At 49.5% G+C, this 19253-nt stretch overlaps 1 pseudogene; it reads right to left on the bottom strand.

The window, feature by feature from the left end:
* The window catches only part of LOC127474811 (zinc finger protein 208-like), a 1297692-nt pseudogene that overhangs the window by 520144 nt on the left and 758295 nt on the right, over nucleotides 1-19253 (bottom strand).

Genomic DNA, 19253 nt, shown 5'->3' with positions numbered 1-19253 from the left:
AGTTTTCTGTGGTGGCACCTTTTTTCTGGCAGGAATCTTCAGTAGGATTCAGTTTTTAAAAAGGTGGGACTGGCCATTGCAGCGCAGGCCTGATAAACGGGAACAGCAGCTCTTCACACCAGGAAAAAAGCCTGGATCCTTTGGTTTTGAGGTGCAGTTGGTGGGGCAGCCTGGGCACTTCTTGGGATAGATGAATTCTCTGTGGTGGCACCTTTTGTCTGGCAGGAATCTTCATCTGGAGTAAAGTTTTCTGGAAGTGGGAACGGCCATTGCAGCGCAGGCCTGAAAAAAGGGAACAGCAGCTCTTTCCACCAGGAAAAAGTCTGGATCCTTTGGCTTCAGGTGCAGTTCTTTCGGCAGCCTGGGCACTTCTTGGGCAGCAAAGACCTTTCTATGGTGGCACCTTTTGTCTGGCAGGAATCTTCATTTGGAGCAAAGTTTTCTGGAGGTGGGACCGGCCATTGAAGAACAGGCTTGAAAAAAGGGAACAGCAGTTCTTTCTACCAGGAAAAAACGTCTGAATCCTTTGGTTTCAGGTGCACTTCTTAGGGCAGCCTGGGCACTTTTTGGGCAGCAAGAGATTCCTGTGTTGGCCCCTTTTGTCTGGCAGGAATCTTCATTTGCATTCAATGTTCCAGGAGGTGGGACCGGCCATTGCAGAGCAGGGCTGAAAAAAGGGAACAGCAGCTCTTTCCACCAGGAAAAAGTTCTGGAAGCTTTGGCTTTGAGGTGAAGTTGGTGGGGCAGCCTGGGAACTTCTGGGGCAGCAAAGACCTTTCTGTGGTGGCACCATTTCTCTGGCAGGAATCTTAAGTTGGATTCAATTTCTCAGGAGGTGGGACCGGCATTACAGAACAGGACTGAAAAAAGGGAACAGCAGCTCTTTCTACCAGGAAAAAGTGTCTGGGACCTTTGGCTTTGAGGTGCAGATTTTGGGGCAGCCTGGACACTTCTTGGGCAGCAAAGACCTTTCTGTGGTGGCACCTTTTGTCTGGCAGGAATCTTCATCTGGAGTAAAGGTTTCTGGAGGTGGGACTGGCCATTGCAGCACTGGAGTGAAAAAATGGAACAGCAGCTCTTTTTTACCAGGAAAAAAATCGGGATCCTTTGGCTTCAGGTGTAGTTGGTACAGCCTGGGTACTTCTTGGGCAGGAAGAGTTTTCTGTAGTGGCACCTTTTGTCTGGCAGGAATCTTCAGTCGGATTCAATTTTCCAGGAGGTGGGACCGGCCATTGCAGCGCAGGACTGAAAAAAGGGAACAGCAGCTCTTTCCCTAAGGAAAAAAAGTCTGGATCCTTTGGCTTCAGGTGTAGTTGTTGCAGCCTGGGTACTTCTTGGGATAGATGAGTTTTCTGTGGTGGCACCTTTTTTCTGGCAGGAATCTTCAGTGGGATTCAGTTTTTAAAAAGGTGGGACTGGCCATTGCAGCGCAGGCCTGATAAACGGGAACAGCAGCTCTTCACACCAGGAAAAAAGCCTGGATCCTTTGGTTTTGAGGTGCAGTTGGTGGGGCAGCCTGGGCACTTCTTGGGATAGATGAATTCTCTGTGGTGGCACCTTTTGTCTGGCAAGAATCTTCATCTCGAGTAAAGTTTTCTGGAAGTGGGAACGGCCATTGCAGCGCAGGCCTGAAAAAAGGGAACAGCAGCTCTTTCCACCAGGAAAAAGTCTGGATCCTTTGGCTTCAGGTGCAGTTCTTTCGGCAGCCTGGGCACTTTTTGGGCAGCACGAGATTCCTGTGGCGGCACCTTTTGTCTGGCAGGAATCTTCATTTAGAGTAAATTTTGCAGGAGGTGGGACAAGCCATTGTAGCAGGGCTTTAAAAAGGGAACAGCAGCTCTTTCCACCAGGAAAAAAGTCTGGATCCTTTGGCTTCAGGTGCAGTTCTTGGGGCAGCCTGGGAACTTCTTGGGCATCAACACCTTTCTGTGGTGGCACCTTCTGTCTGGCAGGAATCTTCATCTGGAGTAAAGTTTTCTGGAGGTGGGACCGGCCATTACAGCACAGGACTGAAAAAAGGGAACAACAGTTCTTTCTACCAGGAAAAAAATCTGGATCCTTTGGCTTCCGGTGTAGTTCGTGCAGCCTGGGTACTTCTTGGGCAGGAAGAGTTTTCTGTAGTGGCACCTTTTGTCTGGCAGGAATCTTCAGTCGGATTCAATTTTCCAGGAGGTGAGACCGGCCATTGCAGCGCAGGGCTGAAAAAAGGGAACAGCAGCCCTTTCCCTAAGGAAAAAAAGTCTGGATCCTTTGGCTTCAGGAGTAGTTGGTGGGGCAGTCTGGGCACTTCTTGGGCAGCAAGAGTTTTTTGTAGTGGCAAATTTTGTCTGGCAGGAATATTCATTTGGATTAAATTTTTCACGAGGTGGGACCGGCCATTGCAGAGCAGGCCTGAAAAACGGGAACAGCAGCTCTTCACACCAGGAAAAAAGCCTGGATCCTTTGGCTTTGAGGTGCAGTTGGTGGGGCAGCCTGGGCACTTCTTGGGATAGATGAGTTCTCTGTGGTGGCACCTTTTGTATGGCAGGAATCTGCAGTCGGATTCAATTTTCCAGGAGGTTGGACCGGCCATTGCAGCACAGGACTGAAAAAAGAGAACAGCAGTTCTTTCCACCAGGAAAAAATTCTGGAAGCTTTGGCTTCAGGTGAAGTTGGTGGGGCAGCCTGGGCACTTCTTGGGATAGATGAATTCTCTGTGGTGGCACCTTTTGTCTGGCAGGAATCTTCATCTCGAGTAAAGTTTTCTGGAAGTGGGAACGGCCATTGCAGCGCAGGCCTGAAAAAAGGGAACAGCAGCTCTTTCCACCAGGAAAAAGTCTGGATCCTTTGGCTTCAGGTGCAGTTCTTTCGGCAGCCTGGGCACTTCTTGGGCAGCAAAGACCTTTCTGTGGTGGCACCTTTTGTCTGGCAGGAATCTTCATTTGGAGCAAAGTTTTCTGGAGGTGGGACCGGCCATTGAAGAACAGGTTTGAAAAAAGGGAACAGCAGCTCTTTCTACCAGGAAAAAAAGTCTGAATCCTTTGGCTTCAGGTGCAGTTCTTGGGGCAGCCTGGGCACTTTTTGGGCAGCAAGAGATTCCTGTGGCGGCACCTTTTGTCTGGCAGGAATCTTCATTTAGAGTAAATTTTGCAGGAGGTGGGACAAGTCATTGTAGCAGGGCTTTAAAAAGGGAACAGCAGCTCTTTCCACCAGGAAAAAAAGTCTGGATCCTTTGGCTTCAGGTGCAGTTCTTGGGGCAGCCTGGGCACTTCTTGGGCATCAAGACCTTTCTGTGGTAGCACCTTTTGCCTGGCAGGAATCTTCATTTGGATTCAATTTTCCAGGAGGTGGGACCGGCCATTGAAGAGCAAGTCTGGAAAAAGGGAACAGCAGCTCTTTCCACCAGGAAAAAAGTCTGGAAGTTTTGACTTCAGGTGACGTTGGTGGGGCAGCCTGGGCACTTCTTGGGCAGCAAAGACCTTTCTATGGTGGCACCTTTTGTCTGGCAGGAATCTTCATTTGGAGCAAAGTTTTCTGGAGGTGGGACCGGCCATTGAAGAACAGGCTTGAAAAAAGGGAACAGCAGTTCTTTCTACCAGGAAAAAAAGTCTGAATCCTTTGGTTTCAGGTGCACTTCTTAGGGCAGCCTGGGCACTTTTTGGGCAGCAAGAGATTCCTGTGTTGGCCCCTTTTGTCTGGCAGGAATCTTCATTTGCATTCAATGTTCCAGGAGGTGGGACCGGCCATTGCAGAGCAGGGCTGAAAAAAGGGAACAGCAGATCTTTCCACCAGGAAAAAGTTCTGGAAGCTTTGGCTTTGAGGTGAAGTTGGTGGGGCAGCCTGGGAACTTCTGGGGCAGCAAAGACCTTTCTGTGGTGGCACCATTTCTCTGGCAGGAATCTTAAGTTGGATTCAATTTCTCAGGAGGTGGGACCGGCATTACAGAACAGGACTGAAAAAAGGGAACAGCAGCTCTTTCTACCAGGAAAAAGTGTCTGGTACCTTTGGCTTTGAGGTGCAGATTTTGGGGCAGCCTGGACACTTCTTGGGCAGCAAAGACCTTTCTGTGGTGGCACCATTTCTCTGGCAGGAATCTTCATCTGGAGTAAAGGTTTCTGGAGGTGGGACCGGCCATTGCAGCACTGGAGTGAAAAAAGGGAACAGCAGCTCTTTTTTACCAGGAAAAAAATCGGGATCCTTTGGCTTCAGGTGTAGTTGGTACAGCCTGGGTACTTCTTGGGCAGGAAGAGTTTTCTGTAGTGGCACCTTTTGTCTGGCAGGAATCTTCAGTCGGATTCAATTTTCCAGGAGGTGGGACCGGCCATTGCAGCGCAGGACTGAAAAAAGGGAACAGCAGCTCTTTCCCTAAGGAAAAAAAGTCTGGATCCTTTGGCTTCAGGTGTAGTTGTTGCAGCCTGGGTACTTCTTGGGATAGATGAGTTTTCTGTGGTGGCACCTTTTTTCTGGCAGGAATCTTCAGTAGGATTCAGTTTTTAAAAAGGTGGGACTGGCCATTGCAGCGCAGGCCTGATAAACGGGAACAGCAGCTCTTCACACCAGGAAAAAAGCCTGGATCCTTTGGTTTTGAGGTGCAGTTGGTGGGGCAGCCTGGGCACTTCTTGGGATAGATGAATTCTCTGTGGTGGCACCTTTTGTCTGGCAAGAATCTTCATCTGGAGTAAAGTTTTCTGGAAGTGGGAACGGCCATTGCAGCGCAGGCCTGAAAAAAGGGAACAGCAGCTCTTTCCACCAGGAAAAAGTCTGGATCCTTTGGCTTCAGGTGCAGTTCTTTCGGCAGCCTGGGCACTTCTTGGGCAGCAAAGACCTTTCTGTGGTGGTACCTTTTGTCTGGCAGGAATCTTCATTTGGAGCAAAGTTTTCTGGAGGTGGGACCGGCCATTGAAGAACAGGCTTGAAAAAAGGGAACAGCAGTTCTTTCTACCAGGAAAAAAAGTCTGAATCCTTTGGTTTCAGGTGCACTTCTTAGGGCAGCCTGGGCACTTTTTGGGCAGCAAGAGATTCCTGTGTTGGCCCCTTTTGTCTGGCAGGAATCTTCATTTGCATTCAATGTTCCAGGAGGTGGGACCGGCCATTGCAGAGCAGGGCTGAAAAAAGGGAACAGCAGCTCTTTCCACCAGGAAAAAGTTCTGGAAGCTTTGGCTTTGAGGTGAAGTTGGTGGGGCAGCCTGGGAACTTCTGGGGCAGCAAAGACCTTTCTGTGGTGGCACCATTTCTCTGGCAGGAATCTTAAGTTGGATTCAATTTCTCAGGAGGTGGGACCGGCATTACAGAACAGGACTGAAAAAAGGGAACAGCAGCTCTTTCTACCAGGAAAAAATGTCTGGGACCTTTGGCTTTGAGGTGCAGATTTTGGGGCAGCCTGGACACTTCTTGGGCAGCAAAGACCTTTCTGTGGTGGCACCATTTCTCTGGCAGGAATCTTCATCTGGAGTAAAGGTTTCTGGAGGTGGGACCGGCCATTGCAGCACTGGAGTGAAAAAAGGGAACAGCAGCTCTTTTTTACCAGGAAAAAAATCGGGATCCTTTGGCTTCAGGTGTAGTTGGTACAGCCTGGGTACTTCTTGGGCAGGAAGAGTTTTCTGTAGTGGCACCTTTTGTCTGGCAGGAATCTTCAGTCGGATTCAATTTTCCAGGAGGTGGGACCGGCCATTGCAGCGCAGGACTGAAAAAAGGGAACAGCAGCTCTTTCCCTAAGGAAAAAAAGTCTGGATCCTTTGGCTTCAGGTGTAGTTGTTGCAGCCTGGGTACTTCTTGGGATAGATGAGTTTTCTGTGGTGGCACCTTTTTTCTGGCAGGAATCTTCAGTAGGATTCAGTTTTTAAAAAGGTGGGACTGGCCATTGCAGCGCAGGCCTGATAAACGGGAACAGCAGCTCTTCACACCAGGAAAAAAGCCTGGATCCTTTGGTTTTGAGGTGCAGTTGGTGGGGCAGCCTGGGCACTTCTTGGGATAGATGAATTCTCTGTGGTGGCACCTTTTGTCTGGCAGGAATCTTCATCTCGAGTAAAGTTTTCTGGAAGTGGGAACGGCCATTGCAGCGCAGGCCTGAAAAAAGGGAACAGCAGCTCTTTCCACCAGGAAAAAGTCTGGATCCTTTGGCTTCAGGTGCAGTTCTTTCGGCAGCCTGGGCACTTCTTGGGCAGCAAAGACCTTTCTGTGGTGGTACCTTTTGTCTGGCAGGAATCTTCATTTGGAGCAAAGTTTTCTGGAGGTGGGACCGGCCATTGAAGAACAGGCTTGAAAAAAGGGAACAGCAGTTCTTTCTACCAGGAAAAAACGTCTGAATCCTTTGGTTTCAGGTGCACTTCTTAGGGCAGCCTGGGCACTTTTTGGGCAGCAAGAGATTCCTGTGTTGGCCCCTTTTGTCTGGCAGGAATCTTCATTTGCATTCAATGTTCCAGGAGGTGGGACCGGCCATTGCAGAGCAGGGCTGAAAAAAGGGAACAGCAGCTCTTTCCACCAGGAAAAAGTTCTGGAAGCTTTGGCTTTGAGGTGAAGTTGGTGGGGCAGCCTGGGAACTTCTGGGGCAGCAAAGACCTTTCTGTGGTGGCACCATTTCTCTGGCAGGAATCTTAAGTTGGATTCAATTTCTCAGGAGGTGGGACCGGCATTACAGAACAGGACTGAAAAAAGGGAACAGCAGCTCTTTCTACCAGGAAAAAGTGTCTGGTACCTTTGGCTTTGAGGTGCAGATTTTGGGGCAGCCTGGACACTTCTTGGGCAGCAAAGACCTTTCTGTGGTGGCACCATTTCTCTGGCAGGAATCTTCATCTGGAGTAAAGGTTTCTGGAGGTGGGACCGGCCATTGCAGCACTGGAGTGAAAAAAGGGAACAGCAGCTCTTTTTTACCAGGAAAAAAATCGGGATCCTTTGGCTTCAGGTGTAGTTGGTACAGCCTGGGTACTTCTTGGGCAGGAAGAGTTTTCTGTAGTGGCACCTTTTGTCTGGCAGGAATCTTCAGTCGGATTCAATTTTCCAGGAGGTGGGACCGGCCATTGCAGCGCAGGACTGAAAAAAGGGAACAGCAGCTCTTTCCCTAAGGAAAAAAAGTCTGGATCCTTTGGCTTCAGGTGTAGTTGTTGCAGCCTGGGTACTTCTTGGGATAGATGAGTTTTCTGTGGTGGCACCTTTTTTCTGGCAGGAATCTTCAGTAGGATTCAGTTTTTAAAAAGGTGGGACTGGCCATTGCAGCGCAGGCCTGAAAAACGGGAACAGCAGCTCTTCACACCAGGAAAAAAGCCTGGATCCTTTGGTTTTGAGGTGCAGTTGGTGGGGCAGCCTGGGCACTTCTTGGGATAGATGAATTCTCTGTGGTGGCACCTTTTGTCTGGCAAGAATCTTCATCTCGAGTAAAGTTTTCTGGAAGTGGGAACGGCCATTGCAGCGCAGGCCTGAAAAAAGGGAACAGCAGCTCTTTCCACCAGGAAAAAGTCTGGATCCTTTGGCTTCAGGTGCAGTTCTTTCGGCAGCCTGGGCACTTCTTGGGCAGCAAAGACCTTTCTGTGGTGGCACCTTTTGTCTGGCAGGAATCTTCATTTGGAGCAAAGTTTTCTGGAGGTGGGACCGGCCATTGAAGAACAGGCTTGAAAAAAGGGAACAGCAGCTCTTTCTACCAGGAAAAAAAGTCTGAATCCTTTGGCTTCAGGTGCAGTTCTTTCGGCAGCCTGGGCACTTTTTGGGCAGCAAGAGATTCCTGTGGCGGCACCTTTTGTCTGGCAGGAATCTTCATTTAGAGTAAATTTTGCAGGAGGTGGGACAAGCCATTGTAGCAGGGCTTTAAAAAAGGAACAGCAGCTCTTTCCACCAGGAAAAAAAGTCTGGATCCTTTGGCTTCAGGTGCAGTTCTTGGGGCAGCCTGGGCACTTCTTGGGCAGGAAGACCTTTCTGTGGTAGCACCTTTTGTCTGGCAGGAATCTTCATTTGGATTGAGTTTTCCAGGAGGTGGGACCGGCCATTGAAGAGCAAGTCTGGAAAAAGGGAACAGCAGCTCTTTCCACCAGGAAAAAAGTCTGGAAGCTTTGACTTCAGGTGAAGTTGCTGGGGCAGCCTGGGCACTTCTTGGGCAGCAAAGACCTTTCTATGGTGGCACCTTTTGTCTGGCAGGAATCTTCATTTGGAGCAAAGTTTTCTGGAGGTGGGACCGGCCATTGAAGAACAGGCTTGAAAAAAGGGAACAGCAGTTCTTTCTACCAGGAAAAAAAGTCTGAATCATTTGGTTTCAGGTGCACTTCTTAGGGCAGCCTGGGCACTTTTTGGGCAGCAAGAGATTCCTGTGTTGGCCCCTTTTGTCTGGCAGGAATCTTCATTTGCATTCAATGTTCCAGGAGGTGGGACCGGCCATTGCAGAGCAGGGCTGAAAAAAGGGAACAGCAGCTCTTTCCACCAGGAAAAAGTTCTGGAAGCTTTGGCTTTGAGGTGAAGTTGGTGGGGCAGCCTGGGAACTTCTGGGGCAGCAAAGACCTTTCTGTGGTGGCACCATTTCTCTGGCAGGAATCTTAAGTTGGATTCAATTTCTCAGGAGGTGGGACCGGCATTACAGAACAGGACTGAAAAAAGGGAACAGCAGCTCTTTCTACCAGGAAAAAATGTCTGGGACCTTTGGCTTTGAGGTGCAGATTTTGGGGCAGCCTGGACACTTCTTGGGCAGCAAAGACCTTTCTGTGGTGGCACCTTTTGTCTGGCAGGAATCTTCATCTGGAGTAAAGGTTTCTGGAGGTGGGACCGGCCATTGCAGCACTGGAGTGAAAAAAGGGAACAGCAGCTCTTTTTTACCAGGAAAAAATCTGGATCCTTTGGCTTCAGGTGTAGTTGGTACAGCCTGGGTACTTCTTGGGCAGGAAGAGTTTTCTGTAGTGGCACCTTTTGTCTGGCAGGAATCTTCAGTCGGATTCAATTTTCCAGGAGGTGGGACCGGCCATTGCAGCGCAGGACTGAAAAAAGGGAACAGCAGCTCTTTCCCTAAGGAAAAAAAGTCTGGATCCTTTGGCTTCAGGTGTAGTTGTTGCAGCCTGGGTACTTCTTGGGATAGATGAGTTTTCTGTGGTGGCACCTTTTTTCTGGCAGGAATCTTCAGTAGGATTCAGTTTTTAAAAAGGTGGGACTGGCCATTGCAGCGCAGGCCTGATAAACGGGAACAGCAGCTCTTCACACCAGGAAAAAAGCCTGGATCCTTTGGTTTTGAGGTGCAGTTGGTGGGGCAGCCTGGGCACTTCTTGGGATAGATGAATTCTCTGTGGTGGCACCTTTTGTCTGGCAGGAATCTTCATCTGGAGTAAAGTTTTCTGGAAGTGGGAACGGCCATTGCAGCGCAGGCCTGAAAAAAGGGAACAGCAGCTCTTTCCACCAGGAAAAAGTCTGGATCCTTTGGCTTCAGGTGCAGTTCTTTCGGCAGCCTGGGCACTTCTTGGGCAGCAAAGACCTTTCTGTGGTGGCACCTTTTGTCTGGCAGGAATCTTCATTTGGAGCAAAGTTTTCTGGAGGTGGGACCGGCCATTGAAGAACAGGCTTGAAAAAAGGGAACAGCAGTTCTTTCTACCAGGAAAAAAAGTCTGAATCCTTTGGTTTCAGGTGCACTTCTTAGGGCAGCCTGGGCACTTTTTGGGCAGCAAGAGATTCCTGTGTTGGCCCCTTTTGTCTGGCAGGAATCTTCATTTGCATTCAATGTTCCAGGAGGTGGGACCGGCCATTGCAGAGCAGGGCTGAAAAAAGGGAACAGCAGCTCTTTCCACCAGGAAAAAGTTCTGGAAGCTTTGGCTTTGAGGTGAAGTTGGTGGGGCAGCCTGGGAACTTCTGGGGCAGCAAAGACCTTTCTGTGGTGGCACCATTTCTCTGGCAGGAATCTTAAGTTGGATTCAATTTCTCAGGAGGTGGGACCGGCATTACAGAACAGGACTGAAAAAAGGGAACAGCAGCTCTTTCTACCAGGAAAAAGTGTCTGGTACCTTTGGCTTTGAGGTGCAGATTTTGGGGCAACCTGGACACTTCTTGGGCAGCAAAGACCTTTCTGTGGTGGCACCTTTTGTCTGGCAGGAATCTTCATCTGGAGTAAAGGTTTCTGGAGGTGGGACTGGCCATTGCAGCACTGGAGTGAAAAAAGGGAACAGCAGCTCTTTTTTACCAGGAAAAAAATCGGGATCCTTTGGCTTCAGGTGTAGTTGGTACAGCCTGGGTACTTCTTGGGCAGGAAGAGTTTTCTGTAGTGGCACCTTTTGTCTGGCAGGAATCTTCAGTCGGATTCAATTTTCCAGGAGGTGGGACCGGCCATTGCAGCGCAGGACTGAAAAAAGGGAACAGCAGCTCTTTCCCTAAGGAAAAAAAGTCTGGATCCTTTGGCTTCAGGTGTAGTTGTTGCAGCCTGGGTACTTCTTGGGATAGATGAGTTTTCTGTGGTGGCACCTTTTTTCTGGCAGGAATCTTCAGTGGGATTCAGTTTTTAAAAAGGTGGGACTGGCCATTGCAGCGCAGGCCTGATAAACGGGAACAGCAGCTCTTCACACCAGGAAAAAAGCCTGGATCCTTTGGTTTTGAGGTGCAGTTGGTGGGGCAGCCTGGGCACTTCTTGGGATAGATGAATTCTCTGTGGTGGCACCTTTTGTCTGGCAAGAATCTTCATCTGGAGTAAAGTTTTCTGGAAGTGGGAACGGCCATTGCAGCGCAGGCCTGAAAAAAGGGAACAGCAGCTCTTTCCACCAGGAAAAAGTCTGGATCCTTTGGCTTCAGGTGCAGTTCTTTCGGCAGCCTGGGCACTTTTTGGGCAGCACGAGATTCCTGTGGCGGCACCTTTTGTCTGGCAGGAATCTTCATTTAGAGTAAATTTTGCAGGAGGTGGGACAAGCCATTGTAGCAGGGCTTTAAAAAGGGAACAGCAGCTCTTTCCACCAGGAAAAAAGTCTGGATCCTTTGGCTTCAGGTGCAGTTCTTGGGGCAGCCTGGGAACTTCTTGGGCATCAACACCTTTCTGTGGTGGCACCTTCTGTCTGGCAGGAATCTTCATCTGGAGTAAAGTTTTCTGGAGGTGGGACCGGCCATTACAGCACAGGACTGAAAAAAGGGAACAACAGTTCTTTCTACCAGGAAAAAAATCTGGATCCTTTGGCTTCCGGTGTAGTTCGTGCAGCCTGGGTACTTCTTGGGCAGGAAGAGTTTTCTGTAGTGGCACCTTTTGTCTGGCAGGAATCTTCAGTCGGATTCAATTTTCCAGGAGGTGAGACCGGCCATTGCAGCGCAGGGCTGAAAAAAGGGAACAGCAGCCCTTTCCCTAAGGAAAAAAAGTCTGGATCCTTTGGCTTCAGGAGTAGTTGGTGGGGCAGTCTGGGCACTTCTTGGGCAGCAAGAGTTTTTTGTAGTGGCAAATTTTGTCTGGCAGGAATATTCATTTGGATTAAATTTTTCACGAGGTGGGACCGGCCATTGCAGAGCAGGCCTGAAAAACGGGAACAGCAGCTCTTCACACCAGGAAAAAAGCCTGGATCCTTTGGCTTTGAGGTGCAGTTGGTGGGGCAGCCTGGGCACTTCTTGGGATAGATGAGTTCTCTGTGGTGGCACCTTTTGTATGGCAGGAATCTGCAGTCGGATTCAATTTTCCAGGAGGTTGGACCGGCCATTGCAGCACAGGACTGAAAAAAGAGAACAGCAGTTCTTTCCACCAGGAAAAAATTCTGGAAGCTTTGGCTTCAGGTGAAGTTGGTGGGGCAGCCTGGGCACTTCTTGGGATAGATGAATTCTCTGTGGTGGCACCTTTTGTCTGGCAGGAATCTTCATCTCGAGTAAAGTTTTCTGGAAGTGGGAACGGCCATTGCAGCGCAGGCCTGAAAAAAGGGAACAGCAGCTCTTTCCACCAGGAAAAAGTCTGGATCCTTTGGCTTCAGGTGCAGTTCTTTCGGCAGCCTGGGCACTTCTTGGGCAGCAAAGACCTTTCTGTGGTGGCACCTTTTGTCTGGCAGGAATCTTCATTTGGAGCAAAGTTTTCTGGAGGTGGGACCGGCCATTGAAGAACAGGCTTGAAAAAAGGGAACAGCAGCTCTTTCTACCAGGAAAAAAAGTCTGAATCCTTTGGCTTCAGGTGCAGTTCTTGGGGCAGCCTGGGCACTTTTTGGGCAGCAAGAGATTCCTGTGGCGGCACCTTTTGTCTGGCAGGAATCTTCATTTAGAGTAAATTTTGCAGGAGGTGGGACAAGCCATTGTAGCAGGGCTTTAAAAAGGGAACAGCAGCTCTTTCCACCAGGAAAAAAAGTCTGGATCCTTTGGCTTCAGGTGCAGTTCTTGGGGCAGCCTGGGCACTTCTTGGGCATCAAGACCTTTCTGTGGTAGCACCTTTTGCCTGGCAGGAATCTTCATTTGGATTCAATTTTCCAGGAGGTGGGACCGGTCATTGAAGAGCAAGTCTGGAAAAAGGGAACAGCAGCTCTTTCCACCAGGAAAAAAGTCTGGAAGCTTTGACTTCAGGTGAAGTTGGTGGGGCAGCCTGGGCACTTCTTGGGCAGCAAAGACCTTTCTATGGTGGCACCTTTTGTCTGGCAGGAATCTTCATTTGGAGCAAAGTTTTCTGGAGGTGGGACCGGCCATTGAAGAACAGGCTTGAAAAAAGGGAACAGCAGTTCTTTCTACCAGGAAAAAAAGTCTGAATCCTTTGGTTTCAGGTGCACTTCTTAGGGCAGCCTGGGCACTTTTTGGACAGCAAGAGATTCCTGTGTTGGCCCCTTTTGTCTGGCAGGAATCTTCATTTGCATTCAATGTTCCAGGAGGTGGGACCGGCCATTGCAGAGCAGGGCTGAAAAAAGGGAACAGCAGCTCTTTCCACCAGGAAAAAGTTCTGGAAGCTTTGGCTTTGAGGTGAAGTTGGTGGGGCAGCCTGGGAACTTCTGGGGCAGCAAAGACCTTTCTGTGGTGGCACCATTTCTCTGGCAGGAATCTTAAGTTGGATTCAATTTCTCAGGAGGTGGGACCGGCATTACAGAACAGGACTGAAAAAAGGGAACAGCAGCTCTTTCTACCAGGAAAAAATGTCTGGGACCTTTGGCTTTGAGGTGCAGATTTTGGGGCAGCCTGGACACTTCTTGGGCAGCAAAGACCTTTCTGTGGTGGCACCATTTCTCTGGCAGGAATCTTCATCTGGAGTAAAGGTTTCTGGAGGTGGGACCGGCCATTGCAGCACTGGAGTGAAAAAAGGGAACAGCAGCTCTTTTTTACCAGGAAAAAAATCGGGATCCTTTGGCTTCAGGTGTAGTTGGTACAGCCTGGGTACTTCTTGGGCAGGAAGAGTTTTCTGTAGTGGCACCTTTTGTCTGGCAGGAATCTTCAGTCGGATTCAATTTTCCAGGAGGTGGGACCGGCCATTGCAGCGCAGGACTGAAAAAAGGGAACAGCAGCTCTTTCCCTAAGGAAAAAAAGTCTGGATCCTTTGGCTTCAGGTGTAGTTGTTGCAGCCTGGGTACTTCTTGGGATAGATGAGTTTTCTGTGGTGGCACCTTTTTTCTGGCAGGAATCTTCAGTAGGATTCAGTTTTTAAAAAGGTGGGACTGGCCATTGCAGCGCAGGCCTGATAAACGGGAACAGCAGCTCTTCACACCAGGAAAAAAGCCTGGATCCTTTGGTTTTGAGGTGCAGTTGGTGGGGCAGCCTGGGCACTTCTTGGGATAGATGAATTCTCTGTGGTGGCACCTTTTGTCTGGCAGGAATCTTCATCTCGAGTAAAGTTTTCTGGAAGTGGGAACGGCCATTGCAGCGCAGGCCTGAAAAAAGGGAACAGCAGCTCTTTCCACCAGGAAAAAGTCTGGATCCTTTGGCTTCAGGTGCAGTTCTTTCGGCAGCCTGGGCACTTCTTGGGCAGCAAAGACCTTTCTGTGGTGGTACCTTTTGTCTGGCAGGAATCTTCATTTGGAGCAAAGTTTTCTGGAGGTGGGACCGGCCATTGAAGAACAGGCTTGAAAAAAGGGAACAGCAGTTCTTTCTACCAGGAAAAAACGTCTGAATCCTTTGGTTTCAGGTGCACTTCTTAGGGCAGCCTGGGCACTTTTTGGGCAGCAAGAGATTCCTGTGTTGGCCCCTTTTGTCTGGCAGGAATCTTCATTTGCATTCAATGTTCCAGGAGGTGGGACCGGCCATTGCAGAGCAGGGCTGAAAAAAGGGAACAGCAGCTCTTTCCACCAGGAAAAAGTTCTGGAAGCTTTGGCTTTGAGGTGAAGTTGGTGGGGCAGCCTGGGAACTTCTGGGGCAGCAAAGACCTTTCTGTGGTGGCACCATTTCTCTGGCAGGAATCTTAAGTTGGATTCAATTTCTCAGGAGGTGGGACCGGCATTACAGAACAGGACTGAAAAAAGGGAACAGCAGCTCTTTCTACCAGGAAAAAGTGTCTGGTACCTTTGGCTTTGAGGTGCAGATTTTGGGGCAGCCTGGACACTTCTTGGGCAGCAAAGACCTTTCTGTGGTGGCACCATTTCTCTGGCAGGAATCTTCATCTGGAGTAAAGGTTTCTGGAGGTGGGACCGGCCATTGCAGCACTGGAGTGAAAAAAGGGAACAGCAGCTCTTTTTTACCAGGAAAAAAATCGGGATCCTTTGGCTTCAGGTGTAGTTGGTACAGCCTGGGTACTTCTTGGGCAGGAAGAGTTTTCTGTAGTGGCACCTTTTGTCTGGCAGGAATCTTCAGTCGGATTCAATTTTCCAGGAGGTGGGACCGGCCATTGCAGCGCAGGACTGAAAAAAGGGAACAGCAGCTCTTTCCCTAAGGAAAAAAAGTCTGGATCCTTTGGCTTCAGGTGTAGTTGTTGCAGCCTGGGTACTTCTTGGGATAGATGAGTTTTCTGTGGTGGCACCTTTTTTCTGGCAGGAATCTTCAGTAGGATTCAGTTTTTAAAAAGGTGGGACTGGCCATTGCAGCGCAGGCCTGAAAAACGGGAACAGCAGCTCTTCACACCAGGAAAAAAGCCTGGATCCTTTGGTTTTGAGGTGCAGTTGGTGGGGCAGCCTGGGCACTTCTTGGGATAGATGAATTCTCTGTGGTGGCACCTTTTGTCTGGCAAGAATCTTCATCTCGAGTAAAGTTTTCTGGAAGTGGGAACGGCCATTGCAGCGCAGGCCTGAAAAAAGGGAACAGCAGCTCTTTCCACCAGGAAAAAGTCTGGATCCTTTGGCTTCAGGTGCAGTTCTTTCGGCAGCCTGGGCACTTTTTGGGCAGCACGAGATTCCTGTGGCGGCACCTTTTGTCTGGCAGGAATCTTCATTTAGAGTAAATTTTGCAGGAGGTGGGACAAGCCATTGTAGCAGGGCTTTAAAAAGGGAACAGCAGCTCTTTCCACCAGGAAAAAAGTCTGGATCCTTTGGCTTCAGGTGCAGTTCTTGGGGCAGCCTGGGAACTTCTTGGGCATCAACACCTTTCTGTGGTGGCACCTTCTGTCTGGCAGGAATCTTCATCTGGAGTAAAGTTTTCTGGAGGTGGGACCGGCCATTACAGCACAGGACTGAAAAAAGGGAACAACAGTTCTTCCTACCAGGAAAAAAATCTGGATCCTTTGGCTTCCGGTGTAGTTCGTGCAGCCTGGGTACTTCTTGGGCAGGAAGAGTTTTCTGTAGTGGCACCTTTTGTCTGGCAGGAATCTTCAGTCGGATTCAATTTTCCAGGAGGTGGGACCGGCCATTGCAGCGCAGGGCTGAAAAAAGGGAACAGCAGCCCTTTCCCTAAGGAAAAAAAGTCTGGATCCTTTGGCTTCAGGAGTAGTTGGTGGGGCAGTCTGGGCACTTCTTGGGCAGCAAGAGTTTTTTGTAGTGGTAAATTTTGTCTGGCAGGAATATTCATTTGGATTAAATTTTTCACGAGGTGGGACCGGCCATTGCAGAGGAGGCCTGAAAAACGGGAACAGCAGCTCTTCACACCAGGAAAAAAGCCTGGATCCTTTGGCTTTGAGGTGCAGTTGGTGGGGCAGCCTGGGCACTTCTTGGGATAGATGAGTTCTCTGTGGTGGCACCTTTTGTATGGCAGGAATCTGCAGTCGGATTCAATTTTCCAGGAGGTTGGACCGGCCATTGCAGCACAGGACTGAAAAAAGAGAACAGCAGTTCTTTCCACCAGGAAAAAATTCTGGAAGCTTTGGTTTCAGGTGAAGTTGGTGGGGCAGCCTGGGCACTTCTTGGGATAGATGAATTCTCTGTGGTGGCACCTTTTGTCTGGCAGGAATCTTCATCTCGAGTAAAGTTTTCTGGAAGTGGGAACGGCCATTGCAGCGCAGGCCTGAAAAAAGGGAACAGCAGCTCTTTCCACCAGGAAAAAGTCTGGATCCTTTGGCTTCAGGTGCAGTTCTTTCGGCAGCCTGGGCACTTCTTGGGCAGCAAAGACCTTTCTGTGGTGGCACCTTTTGTCTGGCAGGAATCTTCATTTGGAGCAAAGTTTTCTGGAGGTGGGACCGGCCATTGAAGAACAGGCTTGAAAAAAGGGAACAGCAGCTCTTTCTACCAGGAAAAAAAGTCTGAATCCTTTGGCTTCAGGTGCAGTTCTTTCGGCAGCCTGGGCACTTTTTGGGCAGCAAGAGATTCCTGTGGCGGCACCTTTTGTCTGGCAGGAATCTTCATTTAGAGTAAATTTTGCAGGAGGTGGGACAAGCCATTGTAGCAGGGCTTTAAAAAAGGAACAGCAGCTCTTTCCACCAGGAAAAAAAGTCTGGATCCTTTGGCTTCAGGTGCAGTTCTTGGGGCAGCCTGGGCACTTCTTGGGCAGGAAGACCTTTCTGTGGTAGCACCTTTTGTCTGGCAGGAATCTTCATTTGGATTGAGTTTTCCAGGAGGTGGGACCGGCCATTGAAGAGCAAGTCTGGAAAAAGGGAACAGCAGCTCTTTCCACCAGGAAAAAAGTCTGGAAGCTTTGACTTCAGGTGAAGTTGGTGGGGCAGCCTGGGCACTTCTTGGGCAGCAAAGACCTTTCTATGGTGGCACCTTTTGTCTGGCAGGAATCTTCATTTGGAGCAAAGTTTTCTGGAGGTGGGACCGGCCATTGAAGAACAGGCTTGAAAAAAGGGAACAGCAGTTCTTTCTACCAGGAAAAAAAGTCTGAATCCTTTGGTTTCAGGTGCAGTTCTTAGGGCAGCCTGGGCACTTTTTGGGCAGCAAGAGATTCCTGTGGTGGCACCTTTTGTCTGGCAGGAATCTTCATTTGCATTCAATGTTCCAGGAGGTGGGACCGGCCATTGCAGAGCAGGGCTGAAAAAAGGGAACAGCAGCTCTTTCCACCAGGAAAAAGTTCTGGAAGCTTTGGCTTTGAGGTGAAGTTGGTGGGGCAGCCTGGGAACTTCTGGGGCAGCAAAGACCTTTCTGTGGTGGCACCATTTCTCTGGCAGGAATCTTAAGTTGGATTCAATTTCTCAGGAGGTGGGACCGGCATTACAGAACAGGACTGAAAAAAGGGAACAGCAGCTCTTTCTACCAGGAAAAAATGTCTGGGACCTTTGGCTTTGAGGTGCAGATTTTGGGGCAGCCTGGACACTTCTTGGGCAGCAAAGACCTTTCTGTGGTGGCACCTTTTGTCTGGCAGGAATCTTCATCTGGAGTAAAGGTTTCTGGAGGTGGGACCGGCCATTGCAGCACTGGAGTGAAAAAAGGGAACAGCAGCTCTTTTTTACCAGGAAAAAATCTGGATCCTTTGGCTTCAGGTGTAGTTGGTACAGCCTGGGTACTTCTTGGGCAGGAAGAGTTTTCTGTAGTGGCACCTTTTGTCTGGCAGGAATCTTCATTTGCATTCAATTTTCCAGGAGGTGGGACCGGCCATTGCAGCGCAGGACTGAAAAAAGGGAACAGCAGCTCTTTCCCTAAGGAAAAAAAGTCTGGATCCTTTGGCTTCAGGTGTAGTTGTTGCAGCCTGGGTACTTCTTGGGATAGATGAGTTTTCTGTGGTGGCACCTTTTTTCTGGCAGGAATCTTCAGTAGGATTCAGTTTTTAAAAAGGTGGGACTGGCCATTGCAGCGCAGGCCTGATAAACGGGAACAGCAGCTCTTCACACCAGGAAAAAAGCCTGGATCCTTTGGTTTTGAGGTGCAGTTGGTGGGGCAGCCTGGGCACTTCTTGGGATAGATGAATTCTCTGTGGTGGCACCTTTTGTCTGGCAGGAATCTTCATCTGGAGTAAAGTTTTCTGGAAGTGGGAACGGCCATTGCAGCGCAGGCCTGAAAAAAGGGAACAGCAGCTCTTTCCACCAGGAAAAAGTCTGGATCCTTTGGCTTCAGGTGCAGTTCTTTCGGCAGCCTGGGCACTTCTTGGGCAGCAAAGACCTTTCTGTGGTGGCACCTTTTGTCTGGCAGGAATCTTCATTTGGAGCAAAGTTTTCTGGAGGTGGGACCGGCCATTGAAGAACAGGCTTGAAAAAAGGGAACAGCAGTTCTTTCTACCAGGAAAAAAAGTCTGAATCCTTTGGTTTCAGGTGCACTTCTTAGGGCAGCCTGGGCACTTTTTGGGCAGCAAGAGATTCCTGTGTTGGCCCCTTTTGTCTGGCAGGAATCTTCATTTGCATTCAATGTTCCAGGAGGTGGGACCGGCCATTGCAGAGCAGGGCTGAAAAAAGGGAACAGCAGCTCTTTCCACCAGGAAAAAGTTCTGGAAGCTTTGGCTTTGAGGTGAAGTTGGTGGGGCAGCCTGGGAACTTCTGGGGCAGCAAAGACCTTTCTGTGGTGGCACCATTTCTCTGGCAGGAATCTTAAGTTGGATTCAATTTCTCAGGAGGTGGGACCGGCATTACAGAACAGGACTGAAAAAAGGGAACAGCAGCTCTTTCTACCAGGAAAAAGTGTCTGGTACCTTTGGCTTTGAGGTGCAGATTTTGGGGCAACCTGGACACTTCTTGGGCAGCAAAGACCTTTCTGTGGTGGCACCTTTTGTCTGGCAGGAATCTTCATCTGGAGTAAAGGTTTCTGGAGGTGGGACTGGCCATTGCAGCACTGGAGTGAAAAAAGGGAACAGCAGCTCTTTTTTACCAGGAAAAAAATCGGGATCCTTTGGCTTCAGGTGTAGTTGGTACAGCCTGGGTACTTCTTGGGCAGGAAGAGTTTTCTGTAGTGGCACCTTTTGTCTGGCAGGAATCTTCAGTCGGATTCAATTTTCCAGGAGGTGGGACCGGCCATTGCAGCGCAGGACTGAAAAAAGGGAACAGCAGCTCTTTCCCTAAGGAAAAAAAGTCTGGATCCTTTGGCTTCAGGTGTAGTTGTTGCAGCCTGGGTACTTCTTGGGATAGATGAGTTTTCTGTGGTGGCACCTTTTTTCTGGCAGGAATCTTCAGT

Source organism: Manacus candei, unplaced genomic scaffold (genome assembly GCF_025592945.1).
Source record: "Manacus candei isolate 608988 ecotype Guabito, Panama unplaced genomic scaffold, ASM2559294v1 h1tg000045l, whole genome shotgun sequence".
Taxonomy (NCBI): Eukaryota; Metazoa; Chordata; class Aves; order Passeriformes; family Pipridae; genus Manacus; species Manacus candei.
Note: the sequence above shows the minus strand (reverse complement) of the source record. Positions and strands in the feature narration are given on the sequence as shown.